Source organism: Dermochelys coriacea, chromosome 2 (assembly GCF_009764565.3).
Source record: "Dermochelys coriacea isolate rDerCor1 chromosome 2, rDerCor1.pri.v4, whole genome shotgun sequence".
NCBI classification, from domain to species: Eukaryota; Metazoa; Chordata; order Testudines; family Dermochelyidae; genus Dermochelys; species Dermochelys coriacea.
The window spans coordinates 272,509,272-272,522,456 of record NC_050069.1 but is presented as its reverse complement, the minus strand read 5'-3'; the positions used below and the strand labels follow the sequence as shown (position 1 = coordinate 272,522,456).

Here is a 13,185-nt window from a genome sequence, read left to right as displayed (position 1 = left end):
AAGAAGAAAACTAAAAAGGAAGAAGTGGGGCCGCTTAACACTGAGGATGGAGCGGAGGATAAAGATAATCTAGGCATGGCCCAATATCTAAACAAATACTTTGCCTCAGTCTTTAATAAGGCTAAAGAGGATCTTGGGATAATGGTAGCATGAAAATGGGAAGGAGGATATAGAGGTAGATATTACCATATCAGAGGTAGAAGCGAAACTGAAACAGCTTAATGGGACTAATCGGGGGGCCCAGATAATCTTCATCCAAGAATATTAAAGGAATTGGCACCTGAAATTGCAAGCCCATTAGCAAGAATTTTTAATGTATCTGTAAACTCAGGAATAGTACCGAATGATTGGAGAATTGCTAATATAGTTCCTATTTTTAAGAAAGGAAAAAAAAGTGATCCGGGTAACTACAGGCCAGTTAGTTTGACATCTGTAGTATGCAAGGTCCTGGAAAAAATTTTGAAGGAGAAATTAGTTAAGGACATTGAAGTCAATGGTAAATGGGACAAATACAACATGGTTTTACAAAAGGTAGATCGTGCCAAACCAACCTAATCTCCTTTTTTGAAAAAGTAACAGATTTTTTAGATAAAGGAAATGCAGTGGATCTAATTTACCTAGATTTCAGTAAGGCATTTGATACCGTGCCACATGGGGAATTATTAGTTAAATTGGAGAAGATGGGGATCAATATGAACATCAAAAGGTGGATAAGGAATTGGTTAAAGGGGAGACTGCAACGGGTCCTACTGAAAGGCGAACTGTCAGGTTGGAGGGAGGTTACCAGTGGAGTTCCTCAGGGATCGGTTTTGGGACCAATCTTATTTAATCTTTTTATTACTGACCTTGGCACAAAAAGTGGGAGTGTGCTAATAAAGTTTGCAGATGATACAAAGCTGGGAGGTATTGCCAACTCGGAGAAGGATCGGGATATTATACAGGAGGATCTGGATTACCTTGTAAACTGGAGTAATAGTAATAGGATGAAATTGAATAGTGAGAAGTGTAAGGTTATGCATTTAGGGATTAATAACAAGAATTTTAGCTATAAGTTGGGGACGCATCAATTAGAAGTAACGGAAGAGGAGAAGGACCTTGGAGTATTGGTTGATCATAGGATGACTATGAGCTGCCAATGTGATATGGCTGTGAAAAAAGCTAATGCGGTTTTGGATGCATCAGGAGAGGCATTTCCAGTAGGGATAAGGAGGTTTTAGTACCGTTATACAAGGCACTGGTGAGACCTCACCTAGAATACTGTGTGCAGTTCTGGTCTCCCATGTTTAAAAAGGATGAATTCAAACTGGAGCAGGTACAGAGAAGGGCTACTAGGATGATCCGAGGAATGGAAAACTTGTCTTATGAAAGGAGACTTAAGGAGCTTGGCTTGTTTAGCCTAACTAAAAGAAGGTTGAAGGGAGATATGATTGCTCTCTATAAATATATCAGAGGGATAAATACCGGAGAGGGAGAGGAATTATTTCAGCTCAGCACCAATGTGGACACAAGAACAAATGGGTATAAACTGGCCACCAGGAAGTTTAGACTTGAAATCAGACGAAGGTTTTTAACCATCAGAGGAGTGAAGTTTTGGAATAGCCTTCCAAGGGAAGCAGTGGGGGCAAAAGATCTATCTGGCTTTAAGATTCTACTCGATAAGTTTATGGAGGAGATGGTATGATGGGATAATGGGATTTTGGTAAGTAATTGATCTTTAAATATTCAGGGTAAATAGGCCAAATTCCCTGAGATGGGATATTAGATGGATGGGATCTGAGTTACTATAGAAAATTCTTTCCTGGGTATCTGGCTGGTGAATCTTGCCCATATGCTCAGGGTTTAGCTGATTGCCATATTTGGGGTCGGGAAGGAATTTTCCTCCAGGGCAGATTGGAGAGGCCCTGGAGGTTTTTCGCCTTCCTCTGTAGCATGGGGCATGGTTGACTTGAGGGAGGCTTCTCTGCTCCTTGAAGTCTTTGAACCATGATTTAAGGACTTCAATAGCTCAGACATGGGTGAGGTTTTTCATAGGAGTGGGTGGGTGAGATTCTGTGGCCTGCGCTGTGCAGGAGGTCGGACTAGATGATCAGAATGGTCCCTTCTGACCTTAGTATCTATGAATCTGACTCGGGCTCGTATGGCTCAGTCTGCAGGGCTGTTTCATTGCTGTGTAGACTTTTGGGCTCGGGCTGGAGCCCAGACTCTAGGACCCTGCAGGGTGGAAGTGTCCCAGAGCCCAGGCGCCAGCCTGAGCCCAGAAATCTACACAGCAATGAAACAGCCCCACAGCCCAAGCCCCATGTACCCAACTCAACTGGCACAGGCCAGTCACGGGTTTTTCTTTCCTTCAGGTTGGTAAGTCTAACTTCAAAACCAGGCAAACTGGTTGAAACTATAGTAAAGGACAGAATTATCAGAAACATAGATGAACACGATTTGTTGGGGAAAAGTCAACACGGCTTTTGTAAATGGATATCATGCCTCACCAGTCTCTTAGAATTCTTTGAGGGGATCAACAAATATGTGGATAAGAGTGATCCAGTGGATATAGTGTACTTGGACTTTCAGAAATCCTTTGAAAAGGTCCCCCACCAAAGGCTCTTAAGCAAAGTAAGCAGTTATAGGATGAGAGGGAAGGTCCTCTCTTGGATCAGTAACTGGTTAAAAGATAGGAAACCAAGGGTAGGAATAAAAAGTCAGTTTTCACAGTGGAGAGAAGTACATAGTGGGACACACACCCTACCCCCACCCCAAGAATCTGTTCTGGGACCAGTGCTGTTCAACCCATTCATAAATTATCTGGAAAAAGGTGTCAACAGTGAGGTGGCAACATTTGTAGAGGATACAAAACTACTTAATAAAGTCAAGTCCAAAGCAGACTGCAAAGAGCTACAAAGGGATCTCTCAAAACTGGGTGACTGGGCAACAAAATAGCAGATGAAATTCCATGTTAATAAATGCAAAGTAATGCACATGGGAACACATAATCCCAACTATACATATGAAATGATGGGGTCTGAACTAGTTGTTACCACTCAAGAGAGAATTCTTGGAGTCATTGTGGATAATTCTCTGAAAACACCCACTCAATGTGCAGCGGAAGTCAAAAAAGCAAACAGAACGTTGGGAATCATTAGGAAAGGGATAGATAAGATGACAGAAGATATCACATTGCCTCTGTATAAATTCATGGTACACCCATATCTTAAATACTGCGTGCAGATGTGCCCCATCTCAAAAAAGATATTTTGGAATTGAAAAAGGATCAGAAAACGGCAATAAAAATGATTAGGGGTATGAAACACTTTCCATATGAGGAGAGATTAATAAGATTGGGAATTTTCAGCTTGGAACAGAAACAACTAAGGGAGGATATGATAGAGGTCTATAAAATCATGACTGTTGTGGAGAGAGTAAATAAAGAAAAATTATTTACTCGTTCTCATAACACAAGAACTAGGGGTCACCAAATGAAATTAATAGGCAGCAGGTTTAAAACAAACAAAAGGAAGTATTTCTTAGAATCACAGAATATCAGGGTTGGAAGGGACCTCAGGAGGTCATCTTGTCCAACCCCCTGCTGAAAGCAGGACCAATCCCCAACTAAATCATCCCAGCCAGGGCTATGTCAAACCTGATCTTAAAAACCTCTAAGGAAGGAGATTCCACCACCTTCCTAGGTAACCCATTCCAGTGTTTCACCACCCTCCTAGTGAAAAAGTTCTTCCTAATGTCCAACTTAAACCTCCTCCACTGCAACTTGAGACCATTACTCCTTGTTCTGTCATCTGCTACCACTGAGAACAGTCTAGACCCATCCTCTTTGGAACCCCCTTTCAGGTAGTTGAAAGCAGCTATCAAATCCCCCCTCATTCTTCTCTTCTGCATACTAAATAATCCCAGTTCCCTCAGCCTCTCCTCATAAATCACGTGCTCCAGCCCCCTAATCATTTTTGTTTCCCTCCGCTGGACTCTTTCCAATCTTTCCACATCCTCTTGTAGTGTGGGGCCCAAAACTGGACACAGTACTCCAGATGAGGCTTCAGCAATGCCGAACAGAGGGGAATGATCACATCCCTCGATCGCCTGGCGATGCTCCTACTTATACAGCCCAAAATGCCGTTAGCCTTCTTGGCAATAAGGGCACACTATTGACTCATATCCAGCTTCTCATCCACTGTAACCCTAGGTTCTTTTCTGAAGAACTGCTGCCTAGCCATTCGGTCCCTAGTCTGTAGCGGTGCATGGGATTCTTCCATCCTAAGTGCAGGACTCTGCACTTGTCCTTGTTGAACCTCATCAGATTTCTTTTGGCTCAATCCTCTAATTTGTCTAGGGCCCTCTGTATCCTATCTCTATCCTCCAGCATATTTATCTCTCCTCCCAGTTTAGTGTCATCTGAAAACTTGCTGAGGGTGCAATCCACACCATCCTCCAGATCATTAATGAAGATATTGAACAAAACCAGCCCCAGGACTGACCCTTCGGGCACTCTGCTTGATACCAGCTGCCTACTAGACATGGAACCACTGATCACTACCCGTTAAGCCTGATGATCTAGCCAGCTTTTATTCCACTTTATAGTCCATTCATCCAGCCCATACTACTTTAATTTGCTGGCAAGAATACTGTGGGAGACGGTATCAAAAGCTTTGCTAAAGTCAAGGAACACCACGTCCACTGCTTTCCCCTCATCCACAGAGCCAGTTATCTCATCATAGAAGGCTAATGGTACCAACACTTTACTGATGTATCTTAGAACCGCATTAGCCTTTTTCATAGCCACACCACATTAGCAGCTCATAATCATCCTGTGATCAACCAATACACTCAAGTTTTGATCCTCCTCTGTCACTTCCAACTGAGACATCCCCAGCTTATAGCAAAAAATTCTTTTAGTCCCTACATGCATGACTTTGCACTTTGTACTATTATATTTCATCCCATTTCTATTACTCCAGTTTACAAAGTCATCCAGATCTTCTTGTATGATATTCCGGTCCTCCTCTGTATTGGCCATACTCCCAACTTTGTGTCATCCCACAATTTTATTAGAACACTCCCACTTTTTGTGCCAAAGTAATAAAAAGATTAAATAAGACTGGTCCCAAGACTAACCCCTGAGGAACTCCGCTCGTAGCCTCTCTCCAGCCTGACAGTTCATCTTAACGTTCTTATGTACAGCCAAGGACAGGAAAAGTTGATTCTTCTCTGAAGTGACACATTATATTGTGGAGTAATCTCTTTGTTCTTGTTAACAACAATGCATTTAGTATTAACTGCACAGAGTAAGGAAGAGTAGTGTGTACAAGTTTGCAAAGGTTAATATGTTGGTAACCTATTTTTTTTATTATTATAAGTAGCAAGTACTTGGTAATGTTCTATATGATTTATGCTCCTTATACAATTTTTGGATTTTCCCTTGCAAAGTTCTAAAAATTTAAAAGTATCAGCGGGTAGCCGTGTTAGTCTGTATCCGCAAAAACAACAACGAGTCCGGTGGCACCTTGAAGACTAACAGATTTATTTGGGCATAAGCTTTCGTGGGGGAAAAAACACTTCTTCAGATGCATGGAGACCAATTTAAAAAGTATCCCTTTAGTCTTGTTTGCCTTTGCCTCTTCACAGTTAGCATAGTTTAGCCTAACTATGTCACTCCAGAACAACAATGCATCATGATTGCACCCCAAAATTTCACCCTGTTTTGCAAACAGATGTGTGAAGAGGCTGAATCTTGATGTAGTTCACAATGGATAAGACCTGCTGCAAGACTTCACCTAGCTCTTGACTCAAAGCTTTATATGACAGTTGTTTTCTGTGAATCTTGCAGTGAGTCCACACAGCAAACAGACCAACTTTCTTTACCCAAGATGCACAGACCTGCCTTGTAGCCTGGGATATACTGAGCTCTATCTGTGCAAAAGCCCACCCTGCAATCACACAGGGTATTTTTGTACATGTAGCACACTGAATATTCCTTATACCATCTAATGTCTAGGAAGAGATAGACAGAACAGAATGTCTGAGAATTGCATGTTCCCATACATACTGCACAAAAGCCAAGAAATGTTCATAACGACCTTAAGTGCTCATATTAACTTGAAGAGCCAAAGCATCTGTGTTTTTCAAAAGCTCCACCAGCGCATTTTCCTTATCTGCAGCTATTGCCTCATTCCTTCACTTCACTATGTGGTTGGAGAGTCTCATGGCTTTGAGTTTGTTTGCCTTGGTTTCCACACATACATTACCTTCCACATATTATTGCAGAAGGCAAAATCAAAAATATCTGCAATTGGTGTGAGGCTTCTTGGCCTGTGCAATACAGTAACTTACCTCAAATGAGGTCTTTTGAGCTTGGTCAGAGACAGAAATGGTTCTCTTGAATTGCACTTGTTGAGGCAAACCTTCTTTCAAGCACCGGAAAAATGACCTTGGTTTTTCTCTGTTCCTTGTGAAGGGTTTCCAAGTGTCATTTAAGTTTACTAGGCTTCATGCTTTCCCTAGATAACACTGTGTGACAGCAGACATTTTCTCCTTTCTTCATTCTTGACAAAAACACAGGTAATGCCATACTCAAGACAAGCTTTATCATATTAGCAAAGGCGTTCCCCACATTCTTGTTTTTTGCTCATAACTACATCATTAGACTCACTGCTGGTGGTTGCACCAGATGCTCTGCATAGAAATGAGTCCATTGTGCCTCTCCTACCACAAATCAGAATGCACAATTCACTGTTAAGCAAGTAAGATCAGGAGTTAAGAAGGCCATGTGTGGTGATACCAGGCAGCACAGAGTCAGTAGCTTACACTGATTCTTTATTGAGTGCCAACAGAGCGCTCAGAATGGCAGAGAAAAAGATATGGGCCCTCACAAGCCACTGCAGATTCCCATCTCAGAAAATGCTAGCACAGGCTCCTACCAGCTCAAGCACAGAGGATGCTTTCTTGACAAGGCTGCTGCTCCCATATTATAAGGATCTTCTGGGTTCAAGTCTCAGCTGATCCTTGCACAGCCGGATGGTGTTATGGTATAAATGGCAAAATGACCTCCACATAGCCAAGCAGAGGCTGCCATTTTGTAGAGCAAAAAGGCTGTCTCCTCATGGAGTTATATAGCATGTCCAGTGTATGTAAGATCACACTGTGCAGAGGACACTATTTTGTGGATCAAAATGGCATCTGTCACGGAGTCCCCGGGCAATGCTCTGGAATGGCTCCCTATGAAGCCAGTCAGGACTCTGGTGAAGTCTCCTCTCTGTGAGCAGCCTGTCTTCAGGGCAAAAAGCGCACACAGCTTCTACCTTTCTGGGTCTGACCTCTGAGCATTCAGCATCCTCTGCCCCTCCGTGTGCTTCCCCCAGCGAGTCTGCCCAGGTGGGGTCCTGGGGAAGCCAGAGGTTCCTGCACCCCAACTTCTAAGTCAGACATGACTCTTAGCCAGCCAGTAAAACAGAGGTTTATTAGATGACAGGAACACGGTCTAAAACAGAGCGTGTAGGTACAGAGAACAGGACTCCTCAGCCGGGTCCATTTTGGGGGGCAGTAAGCCGGACAAGCACATCTGCACTTCACTCCACGTCCCCAGCCAGCCCAACTGACTCGCTCTTCAGCCCCTCCTCCTCTGGGCTTTGTCCCTTTCCCGGGCCAGGAGGTCACCTGATTCCTTTGTTCTCCAACCCTTTAGCTATCACCTTGCAGGGGGGAAGGGCCCAGGCCATCAGTTGCCAGGAGACAGTGTCGGCCATTTATGTATACTGGCCCTTTGCTCTGCAACAATTACACCCCCTTATCCCACCACCTAGAGACTTAAGAAATGCATAGGGGAAACTGAGGCACCCCTACAGCATTCAGAGGAAACATTAAGAACAGTCCCACTTCATCACAGCATCCTCCTCAAGTGTTTGTGGAGCAGATGCAGACACATTTGGAGGTGGACAAAATCATTCTGCAGGGCAAATCTAGCCTATTGGACCTGTGACCCCAGCCGCTGATGGCATGACCCCAGACCCACCATTTGGAAACTACTGATCTAGAGGCAGCATAAACTGCATCTACTGCGGCCTGAAGAGATGATCTGGCTATCTCATTACCCCTGTCAATAAGGACTTGGAACAGCACTCTGTCCTCCAGAGGGAATTTTTTTTCTAAATTCCAAAATCTTGCAGTAGTTCATGAACATATATTTCACAAGTAGTGCCTGATAATTGGCTATTTGGAATTGTAGGATGTATTTAGATGTAAATACTTTTCTCCCTAGAAAGTCCAAGTGTCTGGCCTCCTTATCTGAAAAGGTAGATCTTGTGCGTTGTTGCTGATTCCTTTCCATAGCAGCCTGAGCAACCAAAGAGCTGGGTCAGGATGTATGAAGAGAAATTGCTCCTTTGGGAAGAACAAAGTACCTCTTTTCTGCCCTCTTAGGTGTGGGTCCATATATTGATGGAGTGTGCCACACCACTTTGGCCAGGTCTAGGATAGTGTCATTGACTGAGGGTGGTCCCCATACTCTGCAAAATGTCCACGAGTTTGTGGAATGACTCTTGGACTTCCTCAAGGGCAATCTAGAGAGCTTCAGTAACTTTTATTAACTCTTAAAACTGTTTGTGATCGTCTGGTGGAGATAGTGATGCTGGGGCAACCACCCAGTCAGAAGACGAAAATGGTACCATTAAATTCATCTCTTTTTCCCCCATGGACTCCAGGAGTTCAGGCTGGTGCCCCAGTGGAGATGGATGATAACAGTCTCGATGGGACCATATGAATTCAGGATAATGCACATATTGGTCCTATTGTCCCCAGTAGGGCCAGTAAGAAGGATCCAGCCTGGATTGAGGTGGACCCCAAGGCATAGAGTACCACTGGTCCAGGAGGTGGCGGGGGATATGCCATCTTACATGATTGTGTTGGGCCCCAGGTGATTCTGGAACCTCTAGCAAGGTTGACGTCTCTTGGGTGATGATGATCCTTCTTGCATATCAGAATCACCTGACAAAGAAAAAGACAGTTACCTTTTCCTTTACTGGTGTTCTTTGAGATGTCCATTCAACTTAGGTGTGTGTGCTCACCATATACAGCGGTGCCAGAAGATTTTCCCTCAGCAGTATCCATAAGGACCGGCTCTTGTTCCCCCTGGAGTGGCATGTGCACACTGTGATATATAGGGCACTGCTGGTTCCCACCACCCTCACTTCCTTCTTACCAGAAACTCTGACAGTGGGGAAGGAGGACAGATTGTGGAATGGACATGAGCAGCACATCTTGAAGAACACCAGTTATGGAAAAGGTAACTTTTTTTCTTCTTCGTGTGCTTGCTCATGTCCATTCAACTTAGGTGACTCCCAAGCAGTACCCGTTAGAGGTGGGTAGGAGTTCATGGACATGTAGATTGCAACACCGCTCTGCCGAACCCAGCGTCATTCCTGGCCTGCTGAGTGATTGCACGGTTAGCTGTGAACATGTGCACCAAGATCCACATCGTGGCTTGACAGATGTCCTGGATTGGGAAGTGTTCCAGGAAGGCCTCTGAAGATGCCAGCTCTCTGGTCAAGTGGGCTCTGACAATCAGCGGTGGAGGGACTCTCACCAACTCATAGCAGGTCCGAATGCAAGCATGTGATTCAGTTAGAAATCCTGTGCGTGGACACCAGGAGACCCTTCATCCTATCAGCTGTAGAGATGAAAAGCTGAGTCAACTTATGGAAAGGCTTTGTCCAATCTAGGTAGAAAGCCAGGGCCCTTCTTACGTCCAAAGCGTGAAGGCACCTCTCCTCACTAGTCTCATGGGGTTTAGGGCAGAAGACAAGAAGGAAGATGTCCTGGCTCATGTGGAAAGTAGACTCCACCTTGGGAAGGAAGGCCGGGTAGGGCCGGAGCTAGACCTTGTCCTTATAAAAGACTGTGTATGGTGGTTCTGAGGTCAGGACTTGCAGCTCAGAGACTCGCCCGTGAGCCTGGACAGAAACAAGTTGAGATCCCCCGAGGGGCCAGGGACCTAACTTGAGGAAAAAAGTCCCGAGACCTCTGAGGAACCTGACCATCATGTCATGGGAGAACACCGTTCACCCCTGGATGGGCGGATGAAAGGCAGAAATGACCGCCAGATGGATAGAGGAGTGTGCCAGGCCCTGGTTCCTCAAATGAAGCAGGCAGTCTAAAATCAACTGCATCGAAGAACACGAAGGGGAGATGCCCCGTTTGGCACGCAGCGGGAGAACCTCGTCCACTTTGCCAGGTAAGTCTGTCTAGTAGAGGGCTTTCTACTCTCAAGAAGGACCCTCTGGACCCCTTCCAAAGAGGCCTGTACCCCAGGGTTCAGCCACACAACATCCAAGCCATGAGGTGGAGGGACGCGTGATTGGGGTGCAAGAGTCAACTGTGATCCTGTGACAGCAGGTCCGGTGGTTCAGCAGGGGCCACGGAGGGATCACTGACAAGCTCAATAGCATCCCAAACCAGTGCAGGCAAGGCCATACTGGGGCGATCATGATAACCTGAGCCTTGTCTCTCTTGATTTTTGCTAGGTGATTTGCTTTGCTGATGAGCGGAATCTGAGGAAACATGTACATTAGGCTTCCTGCCCACAGCAGGAGGAAGGCATCGGAGAGGAAGCCCTTGCCCAGCCCTTGCCCATCTGAAGCAAAACCTGTGGTACCTCCTGTTCTGCCTGGTGGCGAACAAATCCACTTGGGGAGTTCCCCACCTCTGGAAGATCGTGCCGGCTACACACTTGTGGTGAGAGGTGGAGTCCCTGCTTAGGTGATCCGCTAGCATATTCTTGGCACCCAGAAGGTGACACACTTCTAGGTGGATTCTGTGGTCAATGCAGAAGTCCCAGAGACAGAGTGCCTCTTGGCAGAAGGCTGAGGATTGCGCTCCCCCTTGTCTGTTGATGTAGAACATCGAGGCTGTGTTTTCTGTCAGCACTCTCACCCCTCTGCCCTACAGGTGAGGTAGGAAGACCACGCATGCTCTGCACTCCTTGATGTTTATGTGTAGTGTCATTTCCTCTGGGGACCATATACCCTGGGTATGGAGGGTGCTGAGGTGAGAGGTGTCTGAAACCAACTCGACTAAGGGAGGAGTGCTGATGAAGGAAACTCCTTCCAGGACTTTCCAGGGTCGGTCCACCATCACAGCGAGGTAAGTACCGTTGCAGGGATGGTAATGACCTTTTCCAGGTGGTTCCTGGACTCGGAGTAGACCATCGCCAGCCATTGCTGCAGGGGTCACATCTGGAGCCTGGCGTGGCGCATCACATATGTGCATGCTATCATGTGACCTGGGAGGTGCATGCAAACCTTGGGAGTGGTCACGAAAAACAGACTTCTGCGATGAGGTCTGTCAGTGCCCTGCATCTCTCCAGCGGCAGGAATGCCCTGGCGCAGGTCGAGTCAAACGCCGCTCCGATGAACTCTATCCTCTATACTGGAACTAATGTGGATTTTTTTGTCATTTACTAACAGGCCGAGGCTATGACAAGTGGCTAACAGCATCTCGACATCCCTTTGGACCTGGGACCTAGAGCTGCCCTTGACTAGCCAGTCGTTGAGGTACGGGTAGATCTGGACACCCCGATGTTTGAGGTAAGTGGCCACCACCGACAAGCACTTGGTAAATACCCGTGGTGCTGTCACTAGGCCAAATGGGAGGACCGCATACTGATTGTGGTTGGGACCTACCATAAACTGGAGGAAGCATCTGTGTCCCTCAAAGATGGCGATGTGAAAATATGCATCTTTCAGACCAAGGGTGGTGTACTAGTCTCCCGGATTCAGGGAGGGGATGATGGAGGCCAGGGAGACCATGCGGAACTTCAGCGTCGCTAGGAAGCGGTTCAAGTCTCATAAGTCCAGGATAGGTCGCAGACCGCCTTTGGGATTAAAAAGTAACGGGAATAGAACCCCTTGTTCCTGTACTCTAGAGGAATGACCTCCACCACACCCAGCTACAGTAACCCCTTTACCTCCTGCACGAGGAGACTCTCATGAGAAAGGTCCCTGAAGAGGGACGGGGTGTGAGTGGGAAGGAGGGGTAGAAAGTAACTGAAGGGTATAACACAGCGCCATTGTACTGAGGACCCATCGGTCCGATGTTATAAATACCCATGCAGGGAGGAAAGGAGAAAGGCAGCTGGCAAAAATAGGGAAGGGAGGATCCTGGAAACAGTCCGGTAGGTCATCCTCAAGCATACCCTCAAAATGAGTGCTTGCCCACCTGCTTATGGTGGGTCGAGTGCGACTGAGAAGCCTGTGAAGCCTGTGGGCTAGGACACTGCTTTTAGCCTCTGGATTTCTTAGGGGGAGGCTCCTGGCAAGGATGGCTCCCCTGGCCCTGAGGCTGCTGCGGCTTGAACCACTTGCGAGCAGGGCCGAGAACATATAGGCCCAGCGTTTTAAGAGTCATGTGGGAGTCCTTCAGGCCACGAAGTTTATTGTCCATCTGTTCTGCAAACAGGGCTTGCCCTTTGAAGGGAAGGACTTACATCAACTGCTGAGCCACCATGGACAAGCCAGAGAGGAGTAACCAGGATACCTGGCGCATGGCAATAGCCAAGGCCATGGTTTGGGTGGCAGTGTCCGCCGCATCTGACACCGCCTGGAGCGTCGCCCTGGCCGCAATCGTGCCCTCCTCCATAATAGCCCAGAACTCCTTCCTAGAAGCCTCAGGAAGAGAGCTCTCGAACTTGCCATCGCTTGCCACATGTTAAAGTCAGAGTGTTCCAGGAGGGATTGATGGTAGGCCACCCTCAACTGGAGATTAGAGGACGAATAAACCTTATGTCCAAACAAGTCTAGTCTCTTGGAGTCTGTTCTTAGGGGTAGCCCTGGGTTGACCTTGTTGCTTCCTGTGGTTAACCGCTTCTACCACTAGGGAGTTGGGAGCAGAGTGGGTGTACAGGTACTCGTGACCTTTGGATGGTACAAAGTACTTGCGCTCAGCCCTCTTGGAAATGGCTGGCAGGGAGGAGGGAGTTTGCCACAGGACATTAGTGATCTTAGAGACCCCTTCATGAAGGGGCAGAGCCACTCTGGCCAGTTCTGTAGAACAAACGATATCTTCATAAATGATCTGGCGGATGGTGTGGATTGCACCTTCAGCAAGTTTGCAGATGACACTAAACTGGGAGGAGCGATAGATATGCTGGAGGGTAGGGATAGGATATAGAGGGACATAGACAAATTAGAGGAC

At 46.5% G+C, this 13,185-nt stretch overlaps 1 long non-coding RNA gene across 1 annotated transcript in view; it reads left to right on the top strand.

Moving 5' to 3' along the window:
• Positions 1-12,767, top strand: part of LOC119851506 — a 31,988-nt gene extending 19,221 nt beyond the window's left edge. The window contains exons 2-3 of the long non-coding RNA XR_005291270.2: positions 11,460-11,579; positions 12,451-12,767. This is a non-coding gene — a long non-coding RNA (uncharacterized LOC119851506). The remainder of the gene's footprint in view (positions 1-11,459; positions 11,580-12,450) is intronic.
• Positions 12,768-13,185: the final 418 nt, after the last annotated feature.